The 24,494-nt window shown below is 47.0% G+C and overlaps 1 protein-coding gene across 1 annotated transcript in view; it reads left to right on the forward strand.

Annotated features, from left to right (window-relative positions):
- Nucleotides 1-5,937: 5,937 nt before the first annotated feature.
- Nucleotides 5,938-24,494, forward strand: part of PAK6 (p21 (RAC1) activated kinase 6) — a 56,543-nt gene continuing 37,986 nt past the window's right edge. Inside the window, exon 1 of the mRNA XM_034769021.1 lies at nt 5,938-6,547. The gene's annotated coding sequence lies outside the window, so the exon portion shown is untranslated. The remainder of the gene's footprint in view (nt 6,548-24,494) is intronic.

Raw genomic sequence — 24,494 nt, forward strand, 5'->3', positions numbered from 1 at the left:
GACTGCATCTGTTCCTCTTACTAGAATCAGAACATACTCAATTGATGTAAGGACAACTTCGAGTGCTTGCTCATGTCTATTCCATTGTAGGTTTGGGTGTAGAAGCCATCCTCCTCCTTCCTTCTGTTGTAGGAAAGGAATCTGATGTACAATGGACGGCTCCTGCACCCAACCCTACAATGGAATAGACATGAGCAACACATCTTAAAGAACACCAGTTACAAAACACCAGTAACTGTCTTTTCTTTAGCATGCCTTAGATATGTTCCAATAGTTGAGATGTAAGGCTGCCACATGGAGTTCTAGTCATACCTTTACAACATACTGTTCCCTAGATCTGGCATCTGGATCAGATGCTCAATTTGGTAGGGCAATACTCCAATCCCTCTTCAATTAGGACTCTGAGTTCCACCATCCAGTCATGGGGTACTGCTTGCCAAACCATCTCAGGAGTAGGAATATGCAGAAGATACTTGAAGAAAAGCTGGAGATTACTTACTTGTAACCAGAGTTCTCTAAGATGAATTCTGCATATTCCCACTCCCCTGCTCACCTTCTCTTTTATTCAGCATTCTCTAAAATCTGACTCTGAGGAAGTGGTGAAAGGAACCGAGGTGTCAGGGAACATCATAGCGCTTCTTATAGCTTTGCTGTCAGGGCGTTCAGGAATGCCAAAGGAAGGAGCGGGAGGGGTGCATGAGCACTCGAACAGGCACTGCTACAAGAATGTTCCACCGCTTAGGCTGCAGAGCCCATCTTGAAGCACTCTGGTTACAAGTAAGTAACCTCCATTCCTCATGCGTTAGCACTGCTCTGTTTTGGTTCATTACACTATCACCGTGTGTTTACAATAAAACATTTTCACTGACATTTAAAAAAAACCCTACTATGAATATATTTTATTTAAAAAATTACCAAAAAAATCTAACCATAAATCAAATTGTTTCTTTAGTTTATAAAATCATGAAAACTTTAAAATGGGGCAGGGGCGTCACCTCCTATACAATGCTCTTCTGTCCCTGCCTGTGCAACTATCTAAAGATTCTAAACCTATCGTCAGCGCTGCAGCTGATTTCCCAAATAATAAATATGCCTAACTGGCTTTGGGCTAAGCTCCAGTGTTTGGTGCGTAGCACTCTATGCTACAACATTAAGACCTGGCCTACACTATACAGTTAGGTCAACACAAGGCAGCTTACATCAACCTAGCTGTGTATGTGCCGACACTCAAATTGGTCTCCCAGTGCTGTAACCACCCCACTATGCCCACATAGTAACGTCATGGTTAATGTACTTAGTGTGAGTGTAGACACTGTTAGTTATGGTGCCCTAACTGTCTTCCAGCAGCTATCCCACAGTGCCCCACACTGACCGCTCTGGTCACGGTACCCCACAGCCCCAGGCCATTGTATGAGCAGCGGTACCCTTAGTGCTTTATAGCATCAGCACAGAGCAGTGCTGCTCTGATTATCCCTGTTGTAACTGGGTTAAACCTGAAGGCAATTAACTTTCTATGGCTTTTCATTCTCTGTACTACCACCTTCCAAGGAATAAGCCATCCCTTCTCATTCATTCAGTTGCAAGAAGAGATGGAACTTCCTCTTTCTGTATACTGCCATAGTCTCAAATATAACTGGATCCCTGAATAATATTATGAACTGGTAATAAGAGCTGTCATGTTCCACTGGAAGAAATGGTGTTTGTGGTCACTGAAGGAGATTTGCAACCTTTAAAACACCATGAACCGTCTTCCATGGCTAAAAGAGACTTTCATGTTTTTCTGTGACCTTGTTTTAGCTTCCATACCTGTCCTTGAGCACTCAGTGTGTAGTTGGCTTTAAGTTTTTGATCTGAATATTGGGGTAGGTTGTAACTTGCAGTGCCTTGGCTCCACTCACCACTTCTGAGCTGATACAGAGGGGTATCGTAATCCGCTGCTGGAACAGGTTAGCAGCAAATTACTACCTTCCACTAGCCTAGAACAAAAAGGAACTGAACTCAAAGGTGTGTATCTGAGTCACAATGCTTCCAAGGGCTGCTCCTGGGGTGGTGCAGCTTATGTGCCATCCCTCACTTAGGACTGTGCCAAAAGGAAAAAGCTAGTCCATTATTTGTATAGCATGTATCTTTTATTCTTATAATCTATTTATTATTTAGATAGCATATTGTGAATACTACTGCAGGTGCTTTCTAAACAAAGGAAGGCAAAGCCCTGCTCTAAGAGCTTACAGTTGCTTTGTGTCTAGAACATACTCAGTTTTGGCTGCTTTGTATTAGTCCAACAGTGCTTGAGATAAAGGGCCATGCTCTTTTTTTAGTAAAGGAATAAACCTGTTACCTGAAGCATGGACAGACTACTATACAATAGACAATACTAGGGTACATTCCAGACACACATCCATTGTAAGCTCTTAGGGGCAGGGATTTCTGTGGCTTGAACCTGTGGTATAAATGACACACATGAAATTTTAATTTGAAAAACTCAACTTTAAAAAGTAGCTAGAAGCCACGTTATATCCTCTTCATATGATCAGGCAACAAGAGTTGGGAATATTCACCCAGAATCACCTTGATGTTTCATTGGTTGTAAGAGCTCTCATTGGATATCAGAGTTGTGGCAAGTGGAGTGTTTTGGACGAGTCCACCTAATGTCTCCAGCGCGTGCAGTTGAGTTAAACTCTTATTATTGGGAGGCAACATAGTCCAATGGATAGGGCATTGGATGAAGAATTGGAAGACCTTGGTTCTTTTACCAGCTTTGACTCTGGGTGGCATTGGACAAGTCATTTAACCTCTTGGTTTTCTTAGGTGTGAAACTGGAATAATAATGCTTACCCATCTTTGTGAAGTGCTTCGACCTCTGTGGATAAAAAGCGATATGTACATGCTCATTTTCTAGTCCTCCTCTGGACGCTTGGTTTCTGCTGCTCCTAACACTACAGAACCGCTGAACAATTAGCATGTGCAGCGCATTCAGTGACATTTCACAACCAGCCATGTGTTTTGCTTGTGATGTTACTTAATATCCAGAGAAGAAATTCCAAGGTTTAACGTTCTGTCACCCTCTGTAGCACCTGTTTGTTGTGTTGGTATTGGAGCATGGCTTTTTTTGTGAATAAAGGTATCTGAATGACCTTCAGGTGCTCCAATAACATCAGGCCAGGCCAGGCCACCCCAGTTTTGTACACTTTATCCCAGGGCCCTGAAATTAAGTTGATTTCATTCATTTATTGGAATTTACTTCTAAAATTCATCCATTCTACGTGTATAAATGTTACATAATGGAACAAATCACTCAACAATTGGAAACTCTTAATTTAGATTGACATTTGATAGAGAGCACCTGCTCATTAGATCAAGGGCTTTTTTTCTTTGGGAGCCTGAATTGTATCCCTAAGTTGGGATGGGGCTGTCACCTCCTCCTCCTTCCCCCCACCGAAGAGGGGGAGGGGTGTGTGTGTGAATGAAAAAGTAAGTATGATTAAATATATATATGGAAATGTAAATTTAGATGTTCAGGATTTTGATCACTGGTATGGAGGGGTGGAGATGCAGAGAGATTCTCTAGCATTAACTTTTCTGTCTGCATGAGTTTGAATGTTACTGTTGTATTCATCATTAAGTTCCATGCAGTGTTTTTTTTCTTCCCCTTTGAGACCTTAAAATCAAAGCTCCTATCTGCTTTGAGTGCATATTGTTCAAGGCTAAATTTAAAATCTTGATATCTTGGTCAGTATCCTTGCTTAGACAACACCCAACTTTTAGGGATCCCACCATCATGTTACATATGCAGTTGGCAGGCGATTGCACTTTTGTTGTAAGCGTTCGGTATATAAATCTCAGCCCCTTGACATCCGTCTTAGCCCCTCCTTCCATTTTCCTGTTTTCAAATTATCTCTTATACCTTTCCATGCACTTCAGTGTCCTTTAGAATGAACTCCGTCATGCCCCAAATGTATTACCCTCCCATCCTTTTCTCTCTGGCATCCTGGTATTTGGATCCTCTCTCTCTCTTTTTTAAATATTGTTTTAATTTGCTATGGGTTTGTATAAATATTGGATGGCACCTCAGATAAATAGGTTAGGGTGGAGAATTGCTTTATAAATGAAATGATTATAAAGATCCCGTGACGCTTTCGGATAAGAGAAGATATTTGCCCCAGTGGCCTTGTCAGAAATTTCCTTTGTCTTCACTGTTGTGTAACATGCAGTGTGCTATTTAGCTGCTGCCCCTCGCACCTGAAGTGGCTACATTTTAGTGGTGCTGTATGGATAAATGTAAAATACAATCTGACCTCTATTTAGGACGTGAAAGCAGGTGTGAGCTGGGAAGCTAAGTCCAGCAATGTGGAATGAATGAAGTCCGAAACCTGACAGCCTTCAGCAGTTCCAGGGACATGGAGCATTTTTTTAATGAGAAAATTAATTTCTGAGATTTGCTGACAGGAACATGTAGAATGGAACTGCTGCCTGCCCTTCCTCCTCCACTCCCGCACAGAAGGGGAAAAAAGCAGATCTTTATAAATAGCTCTGTTCCTGTCGTATTTGTAAATTCAGTGCTTTTTGTGTCACTGACATCAGCCCTCCTTCTCCATGGCAACTCCCTACAATGTCAAAATTTCCAGGCACTATTTGAGAAACTTAAAGCTCTAAATGAACAGGTTGATTCAGGATGTTCTAATTGAAAATAAAACAGAACAGGGGGCGGCGGGAGGGGGTGTGAATGGGAGAAAATGGGCTTCTCTCAGCTCTAATCCTCTGGAAAGCTTGCATCTGTGAGTGCATTTTAGAACTCTGCTTGCCCAGTCACTCTTCCTTTTATAACTATCCCTGTCAAAAGAAGAAGGAGGGTGGACATCTTATTTTCCTATCTCCAGCGGCCTGGAGAGAAACACTACAGGTGACTAAGCAGCGGGATCCAGACTGACTCACTCCTGAGCTAATTTCTCTTTCTCTCTCTTTTGTTGTTGTTTGTTCTTACCTTTTGGCCCACAGCTTATATTTTTTCCCCAGGCCCCAGTGAGACAGAATTAGCAGCAAGCTTTATTGTTCCCTAATGTTCCTGAAAATATGAGCTTGTGGTTATACAGGTGAGGAAATAAAACCAAACCTTAATGTCAAGAAAATTAATCATAGTCTTTCTCTTGGCAGCAACATTTTTATTAAAATAGTTTTTGCTTTGAGTTTTGTCCAGGAAGAACTAATATGTCTGACACACCGGTGAACTGAAAGGTTTCTTTGTAAACCTACCTGTGGAAAATATGTGATTGCCCCAGTCACAGGTCTACTGATTTTAACTTGATTGCTAGAGTAAATGCTCTAAGTAGAAGTTGTTCTACCTGGAGCCTTGTTTATAGAATTGGATTGTGTTGGGTTTGAACTGGGTCTTCTATAGCGGGATTGTAGTGGCTTCAACTGAAATGTGAAAGCAGATCTTCAGGTTGGTGCAAATTAATGTCTCCCCAGTTACTTCAATGGAGCTGTTCTGCTTTACATCAGTGGAGAATCTGGGCCATAGTGTCTAAGACCCTGGGAAAGTATCCCTTCCTTATATTGCAGGTTTGTGGCATTCCAAGCTCCATTGCTGAAATTCAACATCCTGAAATGTCAACTCCATATTGTGTGTCTGATTTTAAAAATTGCTGGGGACAGATGCAGGACAGTTACACAAGAGCTGATGTCCATGATGTCTTTCCCTGGATATAAGAACCCAGGAGCATTTAGTGAAATGATAAGAAACCCACCATCTGCCCAAGGAGGGTAATGGAGCCCTATTCTCTGTTTTAGAAGAGCAAGCTACAAGTGCTCACATTCTCCACTTTTCCAATGTGCAAGGCAAAGGATTCAATAATCACATATTCTAGAAGTGTGAGGTCATGTTCCACCAATTAACCCTCCTCCACTTGGAGTGGAGCATAAGCCAGCCATCTCCTGGTTTCAAGGCTTAGCTGAACGGAGATGCATGAATAATCTTTATATCCGTGAATCTTGATTAAAATATTGTCCTTGCTTCTGATGCACAAAATGTCACTCAGCCCCTACTCCCATCCTCTCTTCTGAGATCACAGAATCAGCACATAATACAAAGGAGTCCCAGAAAATGTCTATTCATTGTAATACAAACCTTAACAGGAGCACACATCTACAATGGGATCCAATCCGTTTTAGCTGCAAGACTTTAATGGAATTTGTCACTGTAGTCTTATCCATGCTCCAATGTGTGGACTTTATAACTTCCTTATATACTTCAAACACCTCTGCTTATTGCCAGGGAGAGGGGGCGTCTGGCACTTTCATATACTCCTCCATAGCAGCTGGCATCAGGCTAGTGCCGGTGAGTAAGCAGCTGCAAGGATGATGTGTGTTTGCATGTGTGTGAGACACTGAACCAGGATCTTTCTGAAGAAGCTTTGAGATGAAATTACTGAGAATTTTTGCCTGAAGCGAGGGATGTTTCCCTAATCCAAGACAAGCAGCAGCCTGCAGTCAGAGAGAAGCAGTGGCCAAAGTCAGCCCAGAAGAGAGACTTCTCACAGATCTTCTCAAGGTAAGACCCCTTTGGGTGCTGCTATAGGAGGAAGTGGGCAAGAGGGTCCAGCATGAGCTTCCCCCACATATGAACACTGGGTGTGATGAGATGATTTGGGGGAGGTTAGAAGATCATAATACTGAGAGAGATTTGAGCCCTTGTCTGACACTCCCTTTTCAGGCTGGAAATTGAAATCAACCAATAGGAACCATCTTCTCTGGCCTGAAGCCACAAACGGGGAAAGACTTTTAACCCTAGAGAGCCTACCTTCAGCCTGGGCAAATGGTGAACAATACTGGCTAACTACACTTCTAATTCAAATGCTAGGTACCAGGATTTAGATACTAGGGTGATGGCACTGTAGGATTCAGAGAGAAAATGAAATTCAGCAAACGGAGATCAGCTCAGAATTTTTGTTTATTAATTGTATTTTGTGTTTTTTAAACACTGGCAGGGTGCTTAGTGCTCTGCAGAATGAAGATGGTCCCTGCCCTGGGAGCATATGTCTAAAAGATTTTTGTGATGCTCATAACATAAGATTCTTAATTTGAGACTATAACGTGATGAAATGCTACTGAAACAAGAGTTTGAGAATATGTATTTGTAGAGCATGCATCTGAATTACACCTGACTTAGCATTTAGCTGTGCTGACAACTGTTTGTGGAGGGGCCAGTAAACACTAGAGATCTCTCTGTCCCAGCAGCAGGGGGGCTTTTGAGGGGACAATTTGTTTTAATATCCCATATCCTCATTTCAATATGGAACAAAATAGGTTCTGAATGCACAGAGATAACTCTCAAAGAAGAACTAGTAAGTGATGGTACTTTACCTCTAAAATACAAAACATGCTTTTAGGAAAAGTATTTCACATCCAAAAGAAAAAAAAAACTTAAAGCTGAAAGCTCTCCTACAACAGAAGACTGGCTGGGAAATGTATGCTGTGGGATGTGGTTGATTGCTGCCTTTTCATAAATTATAATCCTGGATAAAACAACATGCTCTGCTGCACTTTTTCAAGGTGCCAGGGCCATTAAGGAATACATTCGCTGAGCTTGGAAAGAGAGTGGAGTGCAGGAGCATTCTGTTTTTTCTGTCTGTGGACTTGATCCTTTTGCACACACAAATATCTGCAAACAGACCCAATTTCGCTCTTGGACACAGTAAGGAAAATGTACTCTTATGAGCAAAACCAGTTTGGATCCAAAGAAGTCAGTATAGTTGGCAATTACAGGAGCTAGAGTTGGGATGGAAGAAACAGGCTAAAAAAGGACATCCTGAGCGACAGCTTTGTAGTCTGCTTTCTGTGGGGCAATATCAGAGTCTTTCTTCTTTTCCACTACTCTTTCCGCAGCTTGTGTGTGGTGAGGGAGGGAATATTGCCCAGAGACAAGGTTCTGTGCACAGTCAAATCGTGTATGGCGGTGTAAGGCCGTTGGTGAGATTGCCCAGGGAAGGGATCTTGTGCCCAGCTTTCTGGTATGGAGTCTGAGGCCTGTTTGGATGCTGTTGCTTGCCAATTTGATTCCACTGTGTGCCCATAGTTAAGACATAGTAATTACTGCCAGCCTTAGAGTCAGGAAGAGTCTATTTGGGGGAGATTAAGCATTAATCCAGGGCCGCTTCCAAGTATCCTGTTCACTTGAAGACTGGTTAGAAATAAACCAGGGCAGAATGATGGCATAAGGCGGCTGAGATTTCAGAAAAGCAGAGATGTTCAGGGTATCTCCTTGTTGGGTGTGCTTGGAACACCTAAAGGAATTCTGCCCTGGTAATCTTTTTATTTACTTTATAATAGAATATTTTGCAGATGGACCCATCAGGAGCATACTTGTGGCAAGAAGGCAGGGAAGCACTGACAACTGCAGGCAGTCAGAGGACAGTATAGAAGGTAGACACCACCACCTACTCTATTACTTGACATCTTTTAAACCTACTGGAATTCTGCATAATTAATTTCCAGCACCAGCATTATGTTCCATGCGAGATTTCCCTTATTCGGCAAAATTCTCTCTACATTTTTGTTTTTGGTGCCAGCTTTTATTTTGGGCCTTTTGCAGGTCCTGAAAGAACTAGAGTAATTAGAAGGAAAAGAATCCTATTTCTAGGGAATATAAATTGTGGTAAGCCTGGAAAAGTGTCCTTTAATTAAATACTGATCATCCTTCTCAATTAAAACTACCACTAAAAACTAGGCAGTCCAGTAGTTAAAGTAAATAATAACAGGACATGAGGAATATCTTTCAAGTGAACATCAGAGACACAATTACACAAATGTAATAAAAGGGGTATGTGTGCAGTGGCTCAGAGGAATAGAAATGGGACAGATCTTTTCATGGCTAGTTTCAAACATGGTTCAGGGCAAAAATGGGATTGAAATTTGTTACATGTCATGACTCTTTGGTGACCCCAGACCATTTCCTTGTAAACAGTTGTTTGGATCCCTGAAACCACTGCCAGAAATGGCACCCTACTTAGCAGTCTCAGAAGAGAAGCCAAAGACTGAATAGGCCCTGGGGACTGAGCTCCTCCCTTGCCCTAGCAGTTGTCCTGTTGTCCCAGAATTATGACATATTAGTGGAGCAATATGGAGAAGCTTGTACTTCTGCTGTTCAATCTGTGTATGTTTTGTGGATAAAATAAAGATGATTTCAGACCCATGTCCTGGGTTGTGCATGGTGCAACTTGGGATGTGTAGGGACATTAAGCCACCTCTATGCTACCTTTCCCTCCTCCCTGCCACCTACTGATCCTGGGACCACCAGGGTGTTCCCTGGCATAAAGCAGGGCAGTTTCAGAGCTACTCTGCCCTTCTTCAAGTTCAGTCTCAAACCCACCTCAACCATGATGCCCACAAACGGATGGGTGGCAGAGGTTCATTAACATTGTGTGTGTGTGTGTAAACATAACCTCAAAATCTGCAAATTATTCCCACAGTTGGTTTATGCCTGTTCCCTGTGCTCTTGTTGTTACTCTTGCCTCCCCTCCTTCATCCTCTCTATTGTGTGCTACTTCCACCTGCTTACAAGACTAAACTCTTCAGAGAGGGGACTGTCTCCTATTGTATGTCTGTACAGTACCAGGCATAGTGGGGCTGGATCCTCATCAGGGCCTCTGGGTACTACAGTAATACAAATAGTAAATCACCATCATCATGCCCTATTTTGTGCTGGGCAATGCCAACAACTTGCATGTAGAGACACTATGCCACACCCCCTTTCTCTAAGGCACACCCTTTATGCTGGGGGCCAGAATAGGGTTGCCAGCTTTCTACTCATACAAAACCCAACACTCATGCCCTGCCCCTTCGCCGAGGCCCCACCCCTGCTCATTCTATCCCCCCGCCTCTGTTGCTCGCTCTCCTCACCCTCACTCACTCGCTCATTTTCACTGGGCTGGATCAGGGGGCTGGTGTGAGAGCTCTGGTTGGGGGTGTGGACTCTGGGGTGGGGCCAGAAATGAGGCGTTCAGAGTGTGGGACGGGGCTCCAGGCTGAGACAGTGGGTTGGGCTGTGGGAGTAGGTGAGGGCTTCAGCTGCGGGTGCGGGCTCTGGAGTGGGGCCAGAAATGAGGGGTTTGGGATGTAGGAGGCGGCTCCGGACTGAGGTAGGGGGTTAGGGTGTGGGAGAAGGTACGGGCTCTGGGCTGGGGGTGTGGGTTCCGGGGTGAGGCCAGAAATGAGGGGTTCAGGGTGCAGGAGGGGGCTCTGGGCTGGGGCATGGGTTTGGAGTGTGTGTGTGGGGGGGAGGTGAGGGCTCCGGCTGGGAGTATGGGCTATGGGGTGGGGCTGGGAATGAGGGGGTTGGGGTGTAGGAGGGTGCTTCAGGCTGGGAATGAGAGATTTGGGGTGTAGGCGGGTGCTCCGGGCTGGGACTGAGGGGTTTGGAGGGCGGCAGGGGGGATCAGGGCTGGGGCAGGAGGTTTGGGTCCAGGAGAGGATGAGGGGTGCAGGCTCCGGGAGACGCTTACCTCAGGCGGCTCCTGGAAGCAGCGACTTGGCCCCCCTCCAGCTCCTATGTAGAGGCATAGCCAAGTGGGTCTCCGTGCTGCCTTGTCAGCAGGCACCGCCCCCGCAGCTCCCAATGGCTGAGGTTCCTGGCCAATGGGAGCTGCAGGGGTGGCTCTTGGGGCGGGGGCAGCAGGCGGAGGCCTCTGGCTGCCCCTATGCGTAGAAGCTGGAGGGGGGACATGCTGGCTGCCTCCCAGGAGCTGCGCAGAGACTCACAGGGAGCCTGCCAGTCCAGCTTCACAGTACCACCAACCGGACAGTCAACGGCCCAGTCAGTGGTGCTGACCGGAGCCACCAGGATCCCTTTTCGATCGGATGTTCCAGTCACCCTAGACCAGAAGGGCTGATGTAGGAGCCACTATAGCGGCCCTGAGGTTTTCCCATGTTGTAGTAATGCTCAGGGTGAGTTCCCCAGCTCTCAGATTGTTTTGTGCCTCTGGAGCCCTGTAAAATGGCTGAGATCTGGCTTTGATGTGGTTCTGAGTTAGGGTGACCAGACGTCCCGATTTTATCGGGACTGTCCTGATATTTACTTGTTTGTCCCGCGTCCCGACCGATGTTCGGTCGGGACATGAATTGTCCCGATATTTTGCGGAGGGGGCTCGTGCCTCCCTGCTCCCAAATCAGCCCTGGCCCCGCCCCAACTCCGCCCCCTCCCTGCCCCATTGGATCCCTCCCCAAATCCCCGCCCTGCCCCCACCTCTTCCCCAAGCACGCCGCATTCCTCCTTCTCCCCCCTCCCTCCCAGCCTTGCGCGAATCAACTGTATGGCAGCGCAAGCACTGGGAAGGGGGAGAAGCAGGATGCGGCAGCCTGCTCAGGGGAGGCGGAGGTGAGCTGGTGCGGTGGGGGGTGGGGCGGGGAGCTGCCTGTGGGTGCTCAGCCCCCACCAATTCTTCCTATGCTCCAGTGGCTCTTTTTTTTTTTTTTTTTTCCCCTCCGGTGACGACCTCCTCCTTCCTCCCCCCCATGTCCCAATATTTCATGTCTCTGATCTGGTCACCCTATTCTGAGTCTCCAGGGCTGTCGGTCTTGAAAGTTTCATTAACACTAAAGTCACATTTTAAAATATATTATGATGGCCATGGGCTCAATCCCATTGACTTTAATGGGACTACTTATGTGTTTAAAGCTAAGCACCTTCTTCCGTGCTATGCTGCTTTGAGGTCAGAGTGCTTATCGGCACCTTGCAGAACTGAGCCCCATAGGAGAGTGAATAAATGTATTTGTAAGTAACCATCCTCCAATAACATCAGCAGGTGACTTAGAATCAAGGAGAAAGCAACACCAATGTGAAAAATCAAAGCAATGTGAGCATTAGCTCCTGGAACTGATACACGTGTGTTCAGGCACCACTAAAATCTCCAAGCAAGAGACACCCGGGTATATTTTTGTTGACTGTGCAGGTTGTTTGCTTTAGAACTGCATGCTTGTACCCCTCTATTGTTTTTCTTTACACACCCCTAATAGCAGCAAAAAAGCCCCAAACTCATTGAGGGGAAGGGGAAAATAAAATATTTGATACAAAAACTCAAATAAAAAATTCCTAACTTCTTGCATGGTCTATGATGGCAGAAAAATGATCTGAAGCTCTAACACTGGCTATCTGGAAAGCACAATTGCATGGAGCTCCTTCAAGGAAATCATTATATGTCAGGGTTTTTTAAAAGATTTTTTTGTTTTTTGGAATTGATCAACTAAAAGCTGTTTTAAGAATCAGGAACAGACTTGTGGGGGATTTGTTATTCCCACTGCAGTGAATTCACTAGAGACAGAAATGTTTCTTTATAGATACTACTGCAACAAATATATATAAAGGCGTTTTCATTCTGACAATGTAGCATCTTCTAAACGAGAAAGCAAAAATGTAAAGCAGGTTCAGGAGACTCATCAGTTTTTTACAAGCTAATAACGGCAATTTGATGGCTGTGGATTTAATTGCTTTTCCCCTCAGAATCTGGCTAAATTAGACTGTCTGTAGCATCTGTGTTGTCTTATTGACAATCTTCTAGTTTTCAGACTTTCCTCTCTCTGATACACAGTGCCTCCTAATATGCAGGTTTTTGTTTTTATTACCCTCTGTTGCCTTTTTAATTAGTTGAAAGAGAACAAATTCCACTCTGTAATCTGTGCTTGATCCTATTAACATTGCATGTGCATAGAAAGAATGGTTGAACAGGTCATATTTTTCAAAGGGGGATAGGAGCTCAACCCAGCCTCCCAGACTGTGGGCATAGTTTGCTTTCCAGGCCCCAAATCTTCAATTTGTGTGTGTGTGTGTGTGTGTGTGTGTGTGAGTGATGGCTGACATGTTGGCAGACACTGGCGATTGAACAAGGAATCTCCAGACTAAAAAAAAGTCTCTATATCTTACGCTAAACAATTGGGGACTATAGCAGACTTGCATCCTCTGTGAATCAGACACACTAACCAATAGGTTACACATGCAGTTCAGTTATTTTTAGTATCCAAATTATCTACACTTAAGAGCTAACAGCCTTGTTCTGTTTTCTTGTTACCTGGGGCCAGCTTCCATTAAAATCAGTGGTGGTCTTCCCATTAACTTCAGTGAGAGCTGGATAGGAGCTGATCCTTCAAGATGGTGGCCCTGGCCTTGATCCAGGAAAGATGAGCACATGTTTAATATTAAGCACATGGACAGATTTCCTCCCTGTCACATCCATCTTAAACTAGAGATCCCTGTTTTAATGTTCACTGAAGTGTCAATGGAAAGACTCCCATTGATTTCTATGGACTTTGGGTCAGGCCCTCAGAGCAGACAGTGGCAGGAAGTACCTCTTTGTGTGAACAGTCATTCCTGAGCTTTAACTGCTACAGTAAACTGCCCAATTTAGGCACACAAATGTAATTAGCATGCACAAATCAGAGTTCTTGTGCATGCAAACGTGGGTATGGAAAATTGGTGTGCACAAATGTAGAGGCCACTCTTGAAAATTTGAGCCCTAAAATAACAGAGAAATGTCTTTTTGTATATTTTACTGGCAATCTAAATACCCTTACTTTATATATCTGGGTATGTCTTCACTACCAATGTTAACATGGCTGTGTAGTCGCGGCACCAGCTCTCGCCCAGCACTGTGAAAAACCCACCCCCACGAAGGGAGTAGCTACCAGCATTGCACTGGTGCACTGTCTACACTGCCACTTTACAGCGCTGAAACTTCCATTGCTCAGGGTGGTGTTTTTCACACCCCTGAATGAGAAAGTTTCAGCGCTGTAAAGTGGCAGTGTAGACAAAGCCTAATTTTACAGGGACTTTGGAACCTGAAATACCTAAACCAGCCCTAGGCTATGTTTACAGGATAGCCTGAGAAAAGTATCTGGATTGTGACTGTCACTGGGGAAATTTCCCAACTTTAACACACACATTTTTAAAACAGGTACCGCCAAATTTAAAAAAGAATTTTCAAGATGGCCACCCAAATATTTCTAAAGGGAATCTTTGCTCAATACTTGGATATAATCCATGATGATTTGCCAGATTTTCACTTCTCATGAACATTCTGCAGAACAAAAACAATCTCTCAGTTGTTATGAATGTCAGTGACAAACAAATTTAAAAGTGTCACAAATACCACTGAGGCAAATACATGTTTTTAATTTAAATCAATTTTTGTGAATATATTTTTATAATATTCAGTGCTACTGAGGGTATACAAATTAACATGAATTTTAAAAAATGGTTACAACTTATTACGTGAAACACTTTATCACTCTCCTAACTAAATTAGTATTTAGTTAGCCACAAATTAGCCACAATGAGAAATTCTAGATCAGCAGAACATGTTGCAGGAGTCCCCATTCATAACTCACACTGATGACATTTTCAGAGCTGCCACAGGTGTTTTCAGATGTGATTTATTCTGAACCTGATTATGTTCTTGTAATATAAATATTTACCTGAAGAGAATCCAAAGAGGATCAGTGGTAGTGCTCTGCACTGTCCTGAAGGAGATATTGGTTCAATTCCTGTACCTAGCCTCTCTCCCCACAGTAGGCCAACAGGGTCCAGAATTGCTGCAAAGGAAGAATATTTTGCCTCTTGGGGGAAGGAGCAACTAAAGGCATTAAACAGTGATTGCAACAACCTAGGGTGACCAGACAGCAAGTGTGAAAAATCGGGACGGGGTTGGGGGTAATAGGAGCCTATATAAGAAAAAGACCCAAAAATCGGGACTGTCCCTATAAAATCGGGACATCTGGTCACCCTACAACAACCTCATAGCTTATCAACAACTAGCATTGGTGCATTCAGTCTTGTCCCGCTCAGCAGAATGCGATGCTCATGAATATGTGTACTCGATTCTTGGCCATACCAACTGGGGACAACATCCAGACATACTCTGTATAACCTGTATGCACATACTGTGTCTATGGAATCTGACAATACATATACCTTAGATGAAGGTGCCAGAGAGTCTTTGTGTTTGTCTTGGCGTAGGTTAGGTTAGGACTCGACCATGCAATAACCAGTATTCTACTAAAGTAATGGACCCTGGTGTAAGCAGTGTCTGCCGTATTCCAGGATTTAGACTTTATAGTTGGCTGCTTGGATGGGAATTGGGGAAGAAAGGAAGGGAGAGTGTAAAAAGAGAAGCGAAGGGAGAGAAAGTAAAAAGAAAGCGAAGGGATTCTCAGGGCTCCAAGCTGAGACAGAGAACTCCTTAGTGGCAATGGAGGAGAAAATATTTGCTGCAAGGACCAAAACTTCATATAAAGAACATAGGTTTTACGTAGATCTTGTGTAGCAGTTTCCAGAGCAGACAAAAGATGTGTACAAAAGCCCCTTGAAATTTATTTGTATATACAAATCTTTAAGTGATGAGTGCAACCAATGCATCCTTTGCAAACCTACCATTACTGAATTAAAATGTATTCTCTTAGGCCTGGTCTACACTAGGCGTTTATGTCGAAGTTAGCGCCGTTACATCGAATTAACCCTGCACCCGTCCACACCGCGAAGGTATTTAGTTCGACATAGAGGTCTCTTTAATTCGACTTCTGTCCTCCTCCCCGACGAGGGGAGTAGCGCTAAATTCGACATGGCCATGTCGAATTAGGCTAGGTGTGGATGGAAATCGACGCTAATAGCTCCAGGAGCTATCCCACAGTGCACCACTCTGTTGACGCTCTGGACAGCAGTAAGAGCTCGGATGTTCTGAACTGCCACACAGGAAAAGCCCCGGGAAAATTTGAATTTGAATTCCTTTTCCTGTCTGACCAGTTTGAATCTCATTTCCTGTCTGGACATCGTGGCGAGCTCAGCAGCACTGGCAACGATGCAGAGCTCTCCAGCACTGATGGCAGTGCAATCTCAGAATAGAAAGAGGGCCCCAGCATGGACTGATCGGGAAGTCTTGGATCTCATCGCTGTGTGGGGCGATGAGTCCGTGCTTTCCGAGCTGCGATCCAAAAGACGGAATGCAAAGATCTATGAGAAGATCTCTAAAGACATGGCAGAGAGAGGATACAGCCGGGATGTAACGCAGTGCCGCGTGAAAATCAAGGAGCTGAGGCAAGGCTACCAGAAGACCAAAGAGGCAAACGGACGCTCTGGATCCCATCCCCAGACATCCCGTTTCTACGAGGCACTGCATTCCATCCTCGGTGCGGCCGCCACCACTACCCCACCACTGACTGTGGACTCTGAGGATGGGATAGTGTCCACGGCCGGATCCTCGGACATGTTAGCGGACGGGGAAGATGAGGAAGGAGATGAGGAGGACGAGGCAGTCGACAGCGCTCACAACGCTGATTTCCCCGACAGCCAGGATCTCTTCATCACCCTTACAGAGATCCCCTACCAACCCTCCCCAGCCGTTACCCCGGACACAGAATCTGGTGAAGGATCATCCAGTAAGTGTTGTAAACATCTAAACATTTATTTGTAACAGAACATGATTATTAACAATTTAAAAAATGGGTTTCTCATGATTAGTTTGATTAACTTAACGGTTCAGTCATGGGCAGTGCAACTATTTGAAAAAAATCTAGCAATGTCCGGTTTTGCATGATTGTCCTGCCCAAGCCGCTCTACTGTTTAGTCCCTGCTACTGCAGCTACAGTAAGATGCGGTCTATATGTCCGGGGATGGAGCAGAAATCCTCCTGGGACATCTCAAGGAAGCTCTCCTGCCGGTAATTTGAAATCCGCTGCATTAGGTTCTTGGGGAGAGCGGCCTTATTGGGTCCTCCGTAGTAGGACACGTTGCCGCGCCACGAGACTAGCAAGTACTCCGGAATCATTGCTTGGCACAGCATGGCGGCATACGGCCCTGGTCTTTGAAGGCTTTCCCGGAGCATTCTCTGTCTGTCGCTCTCAGAGATCCTCATGAGGGTGATGTCGCTCATGATGACCTGCTTTGAATGAGGTAGGGGAATGTTAGTGTTGGGACTGCTTTACCGTTCCTTTACAGAACTGTAACCGCTGGTTTGCAGCCACGCGGTGGAGGCGGGAGAGGGTCAGCCGAAAGGGATCGTTCCCGGGGACAGCCGCGAGGGTGTGGGACAGGAGCAGACTTCCTGCTTGCCGGATTGCTGGCAGCAGGGACCGACATTGATTTCAATGTGAAATGAGGCCATTGCTAATATTAAAGTTTTAAGCTGCCACGAATCTACGGCTTACCATGTCTGCGTGCAAGAGCAATTCCGTTGTCCTGACAGGGTTCTCAAAAGTGCTCTGCAAAACCCCAGACACTGAATGCGAAGGCCGAGAATTCGACCTTGTGCTGAGTGCGCATGTGATAGGTGCTGTGCATGGTCCTGTTCACAGAGAAAGACTATGTTTTTTGTTCACAACTACATTTATCTTTCTGAGGAATTCACTCCCTTTTTCCCATTCCCACAGCCCCATCTGCAACTGTCTCACAACCTAGCCTGTCATCACACTCCCAGAGGCTAGGGAGGATTAGGCATAAGAAGAAGAGGACACGGGAGGACATGTTCTCAGAGCTTATAGCCTGCTCCCGAGCCCAGGCAGCACAGCAGACCCAGTGGCGGGAGAACTTGTCCCAAATGCACCAAGCCAACATGGATCGGGAGGAGAGGTGGCGTCAGGAAGACCAGCAGGCGACTCAAACCCTGCTTGGACTACTGAGGGAGCAAACGGACACGCTCCGGCGCCTTGTGGATGTTCTGCAGGAACGGAGGCAGGAGGACAGAGCCCCGCTGCAGTCCATCTCTAACCGCCCTCCCCCGCCACCAAGTCCCATACTCCCTTCACCCAAAGTGCACAGAAGGAGAGGCGGCAGAGTCCCTGCTAACTCTCACTCCACCCCTGCAGAGAGCTCGAGCAGCAGAAGGCTCTCATTCCCCAAAGTTTGACAAGTTCTTTCCTTCCCGCCTGACACAAGCCCCCGTCCAAGTTTCACTTCCCAGTCCCATGTGTAGTTGATAATAAAAAATATGTTTCTGTTAACTACTGTTTCCATCATGTTCTTTTGGAGGGGGGGGGAAAGGGGGTTGGTAATTGGACAGGACAGTCACCTTTGGCAGGGTACATAGTCGGGGGCAGGCACAGCAGCAGGGCACATACATAGTGCAGTGATGCAGTGACTACTTACCCTGGTTAGTCTGGGAGGTTCTTTTCATGTTATGTGGTGGGGGGTGGGTTGCTCTGTGACTTTGTGTCAGGGAAGGGCAGTTAGAGATCTTAAGCGGCGGTCCTTAGGCAGGATCACAGAGCCACACAGCAGGGGATCTGTAACCGTCCCCCCCCCTGCCACAAACTCACATAGACCCCCCATACACACAGTCCGTATCAGGAGGGGTGACAGGCTCCGTTGAAAGAACCATCCCACCGCAGCGGAGCCTGTCAGTCCTTGAGTTTAGAAGCTGCATTCGCGCGACTACACTACACCCGCTCCGCACCACAGTCTGCGTCCCAGTTTTAAAAAATTCCCGCGAAAACAGTATTAAAGAAAACGGTGTGCTTTAACAAAGTAGAACTATTTTTATTTTGAAACGTGTGTTGGAAGTGGGGTGAAGGCTTCTCTGTACACAAAATTAGAAAGTCACAGGTTACCCTGCTCACTCAGGAACTTTGCTTTCAAAGCCTCCCGGATGCACAGCGCTTCCCGCTGGTCTCTTCTAATCGCCCGGCTGTCTGGCTGTGAGTAATCAGCAGCCAGGCTAATTTCCTCAACCTCCCACCCCGCCATAAAGGTCTCCCCCTTGCTCTCACAGAGATTGTGGAGCACACAGCAAGCTGCTATAACAATGGGGATATTGGTTTCGCTGAGATCACAGCGAGTCAGCAAGCTTCTCCATCTCCCCTTGAGACGTCCAAAAGCACACTCCACCACCATTCTGCACTTGCTCAGCCGGTAGTTGAAGAGTTCTTTTTCAGTGTCCAGGGCACCTGTATAGGGCTTCATGAGCCAGGGCATTAGCGGGTAGGCTGGGTCCCCGAGGATCACTATAGGCATCTCCACATCCCCAACAGTTATTTTGTGGTCCGGGAAGTAAATACCTTGCTGCAGCCGTCTAAACAGACCAGAGTTCCTGAAAACACGAGCGTCATGAACCTTGCCCGGCCATCCGACATTGATGTTGGTAAAACGTCCCCTGTGGTCCACCAGTGCTTGCAGCACCATGGAAAAGTAGCCCTTTCTGTTAATGTACTGGCTGGCCTGGTGGTCCGGTGCCAGGATAGGGATGTGAGTTCCATCTATGGCCCCACCGCAGTTTGGGAATCCCATCGCTGCGAAGCCATCTATGATCGCCTCCAAGTTTCCCAGGGTCACTACCTTTGGCAGCAGTACATCAACGATTGCCTTGGCTACTTGCATCACAACAACCCCCACGGTAGATTTGCCCACCCCAAACTGGCTCGCGACTGACCGGTAGCTGTCAGGCGTTGCAAGCTTCCAGAGGGCTATGGCCACTCGCTTCTGGACAGTCAGGGCTGCTCGCATCCGGGTGTCATTGCGCTTCAGGGCAGGGGACAGCAACTCACAAAGTTCAAGGAAAGTTCCCTTCCGCATGCGGAAGTTTCGCAGCCACTGTGATTCATCCCAGACCTGCAGCACTATGCGGTCCCACCACTCAGTGCTTGTTTCCCGTGCCCAGAATCGCCGTTTCACAGCATCAACATGACCCATTGCCACCGTGATGTCCTCGGCGCTGGGTCCCCTGCTTTCTGAGAGGTCTGTGCTACTCTCAGACTTCAGGCCATCACCGCGTTGACGTAGCCTCCTCGCCTGACTTTTCTGCATCTGCCTCAGGGCAACCTGTATGATAAGCTGCGAGGCGTTGAGAGCGGCCACAACTGCAGCGATGGTTGCAGCGGGCTCCATGCTCACAGTGCTGTGGCGTCCGCGCTGTCAATGACTGGAAAAGTGCGCGAAATGATTTCCCGCCGGCGCTTTCAGGGAGGGAGGGAGGGCGGGAGTGATGGACGGATGACGACAGTTACCCAAAAGCACCCTGGCCCCTTTTTTTTTTACCCAGAAGGCATTTGCGGCTCCACCCAGAATTCCAATGGGCGGCGGGGACTCCGGGAACTGTGGGATAGCTGCCCTCAGTGCACCGCTTCCAATGTCGACGCTTTCCCCGTTAGTGTGGACTCACAAAGTCGAATTACTGTCCTTAGTGTGGACACACACGTTCGACTTTGCAATATCGATTCCAAATATTCGATTTAAGTAAAATCGAACTACTCTCGTAGTGTAGACAAGGCCTTAGAGATATGTGGAGTGATCTCAAACCAAGTAAGGTCTTGTCTACACTGACAAGTTTCTGCACAGTAAAGCAGCTTTCTGCACTGTAGTGTACACACTGCCAAGCCACTTAGTGCACAGAAACTGCGCAGTTGTAGTGCTCTAAAAAAACCACCCCGACGAGAGGCATACAGCTTTCTGTGCCGGAGGTACAGCGCTGCGGTGCCAGTGTAGACACTGTGGTGATTACAGCGCTGCAACTGGCCTCCAGGAGGTGTCCCACAATGTCTCACCTCTCTGGTCATCAGTTTGAACTGCCCTGCCCTCAGGTGACCAACCATCAGCCCCACCTCGTACATTCCTTTGCAAATTTGAAAGTCCCCTTCCTATTTGCTCAGTGATGCATGCAGTGGTCTCAGTGCATCTTTCTAGGTGGCCATGCCTGCTCCACACACCAGGCGATCCCCCACTTGGAGCAATGCCGAGCTGCTGGACCTCATCAGCATTTGGGGAGAGGAGCTGTCCAGTCCCAGCTGCGCTCCAGCCATAGGAATTATGATACCTAAGGACGGATTTCACGATGCATGACAGAAAGGGGCCATGACCGGGACAAGTTGCAGTGCAGGGTCAAAGTGAAGGAGCTGCACAATGCCTACCACAAGGCGCGGGAGGCAAACCACCACTCCGGTGCTGCACCCATGAGCTGCCAGTTCTACAAAGAACTGGACGCGATACTTGGTTGTGATCCCACCTCCACTGCAAAGGCCCCTGTGGATACTTCGTTGGCTCGCATGCCAGTTGAGAGTGGACTGAGCCAGAAGGAGGAAATCTTGGACAAAGAAGGGGAGGGGGATCCAGAGGCAGAGGATGAGTTGGAGGTCAGAGACGCATGCAGTCAGGAGCTCTTTTCTACCGTGGACGAGCCTAGCCAATCACAGCAGTCGGATCTTGGTGAAGCACAAACAGGAGAGGAGGCCTCTGGTAAGTGGATCTGATTTTGGGACTCGCTGAAGCGAGTTGTTGGGGGCAGGTTGCAGAAAGCAGGCTTGTCTCTCACTACATGCCTAGTCTGAGTGTCAGTACAGGCTGTTGATAGACTCCCTCACTTCATGGGAATCTCCCTCAGAGATCTCCTGGAAACTCTGGTGGAGATACTAGGCAATCCGCTATTGCAGGTTCCTCGGCAGAGCTGCTTTGTTTCTTGCCCCATTAATGGTAACTTTCCCATGCTACTTTGCTGTCATGGGTTGGGGGATGGGACGGACCATTGCTGCACACAGGTGAGCCACATAGGGGCCAGGGAAGAAGCTGCAGGCTTGGAGAAAGACCCTTCCTGCATTCCCTGTTCACCCATAGCAGCGAGATATCTTCCATAATGATCACATCCTGTGGAAAGTGTGGGGACAGGAATGATTATCAGGCCCCCCTACAGTGCTGTCTCTCCCCAAGAGCCACGTACCCAGTGTACAACAGGGTCCAGGAAGAGTGATTTACCCTGCCCCTGCAGCTACTCACCATTTTGGAGGTCTTGTGGCTCATGTGTACTTGCCTGGGGTCAGCCAGTTAGTGACAGGTGTGTGAGTACTGGCTGTGTTTTAAAGCACTGAATCAGTGTTGTCTGTGTTGCAAATAATACTGCTTCTGTAAAATGTTGCATTTAAACTTCACAGAGATGACCTTGGGAGCCCAGCCCCTCTCTTTGTTATCGGTGGCAGAAAGGCTGTGCAGAATTAGAAAGCAGCCAAGAAGAACTAAGGAGGACTTTCTCTGTGAGGTTATGATGCATTCCGCCGCTGAGAAACAGGAAGTGAAGGAGTGGCGGGATAGCGAGAAGAGGGACCGAAAGGAGAACGCGGCACACCAAAAAGAAGCCACGGTGCGGCTCGTAAACGTTATGGAGCACCAAGTGGACACGCTCCAGGAGATACTAGCTCTTCAAACCAAGCGGCTCCGCGCCCACCCTCCCCTGCAGCCACTGTCACAAAACTCTTTCCCATGCGCTCCCCACACACCACCAACACACTGTTATCAACCTCCTGGCTCCACTCTACCCACAGCATTCCACTCCTCCCTCCTCACAGTCCAGCACTGTGGACTCCCACTGCACTCAACACCCATCCCTTTGCAGTTTGGCCCTGCTGAAGTACAGCACCTGCTGCATTGTACTCCAAAGGAGAAGGTTCGGTATGATCCCTGGACATACACAAATCTGTAGCTGTCCTAGAATCCCTCCTCCTCTTGAGACCTTCTTTCCCCCCTTCTCCCATCCCCCTCCGTGCTGATGAATTTTTTCGTTTGACTCTCCTCCGGTGGTTGTCTTTTAATAAAAGAATTGTGTTGGTTTGAAAGCAATCTTTATTCTATTAAGTGAAAGCAAAAAGAACACTGCAAAGCAACATACAATTATGTTAAGCTCCCTTCTTGCATCATGTGCACCAATCACCTCCTAGCATTACATGCACTGCAATCCCGAGCATAGCAACATATATTAGTGGCTTTCAGCTTCAAATTGCTGCCTCAAGGCATCCCTGATTCTTATGGTCCTGTGCTGTGCCCCTCTAATAGCCCTGGTCTCTGACTGTTCAAACTTAGCCTCCAGGCACTGAGCCTTTGTGGTCCAGCCCTGAGTGAAGCTTTCACCCTTCCTTTCACAAATATTATGGAGTGTACAGCATGCGGTTCTAAGCATAAGAATATTTTCATCAGCAAGGTCCAGCTTCTCATACAGGCATCGCCAGCGGGCTTTTAAACGGCCAAATTCACACTCAACAGTCACTCGGCACTTGCTCAGCCTGTTGTTGAACCATTCCTTCCTGCTGTCAAGTTGCCCCGTGTATGGCTTCATAAACCATGGCATTAAGGGGTAGGTGGGGTCTCCCAGGATCACAATGGGCATTTTGACTTCCCCCATGGTGATCTTCTGGTCCGGGAAGAAAGTCCCTGCTTGCAACATCTTGAACAGGCTAGTGTTCCGAAAGATGTGTGCATCATGCACTTTCTGGACCAGCCTGCGTTAATGTCTGTGAAATGCCCACGGTGATCCACAAGTGCCTGGAGAACCATTGAGAGATACCCCTTGCGATTAATGTACTCAGTGGTTAGGTGGTCTGGTGCCAGAATTGGAATGTGCGTGCCATCTATCGCCCCCCCCCTGCAGTTAGGAAAGCCCATTTGTGCAAAGCCATCCACAATGTCACGCACGTTACCCAGAGTCACAGTCTTTCGGAGCAGGATGCGATGGCCCTGCACACTTCCATCAACTCGAGTCCAACGGTCGACTTTCCCACTCTGAACTGGTTAGCAACTGATCGGTAGCAGTCTGGAGTAGCCAGCTTCCACAGTACAATCGCCATGTGCTTCTCCAGTGACAAGGCAGCTCTCATTCTTGTGTCCTTGCGCCTCAGGGCTGGGGCAAGCTCATCACACAGTCCATGAATGTGGCTTTCCTCATCTGAAAGTTTTGCAGCCACTGCTCATCATCCCAGACGTGCATCACAATGTGATCCCACCACTCAGTGCTTGTTTCCCAAGCCCAAAAGCGCGTTCCACTATGGTCAGCACCTCCGTGAATACTGCAAGCAATCGCGTGTCATAGCTACTACACGTGGCGAGATCAATGTCGCATTCCTCTTGTCTTTATAGTTTAAGGAATAACTCCACTGCCACTAGTGACGTGTTAGTCAGAGTGAGCAGCATACTGGTCAGCAGTTTGGGATCCATTCCTGCTGCCCGAAAGAGGCAGGGTGCGCAGTACACAAACCGTTGAAAGATGGCTCCAAATACAGACCGAAGCACAGGGATTGCTGGGATGCGAAGCAATGCATCATGGGGCATTGGGACAGGACCCAGGATACCCCCGTGACTCCCCCTTCCCTGCTTTCCCACAAGTCTCTGCGGCAGAAGAGAAAGAGGTGCTCTGTGGGATAGCTGCCCAGAGGGCACCGCTCTGAATTCCACTGTAAGTGCCGCAAATGTGAACGCCCTATTGCGCAGGCAGCTGTCAGTGTGAACACACAACAACGGTTTCCCTTCTGTGCTCTCTGAGTGGCGCTGTAACTGCCGGCACTGTAACTTTGCCAGTGTAGTGGTGCCCTAAGGTAGAACTAGAGTGGGGTTGACTTGGCATTACATGTTGAATGTAGATGTTTGAAATATGGCCAGCAGGAATATTTCATAAGCAGAGGTAGTTGTCCAGCAGCCCATGTAATGTTTATACGTACTAGGGAAAGATGTAGGCCAATCATATACAGGAGCAAAAGCTCTCACATGAGTCTTAAAA

The sequence above is a fragment of the Trachemys scripta genome, chromosome 4 (genome assembly GCF_013100865.1).
Source record: "Trachemys scripta elegans isolate TJP31775 chromosome 4, CAS_Tse_1.0, whole genome shotgun sequence".
NCBI lineage: Eukaryota > Metazoa > Chordata > Testudines > Emydidae > Trachemys > Trachemys scripta.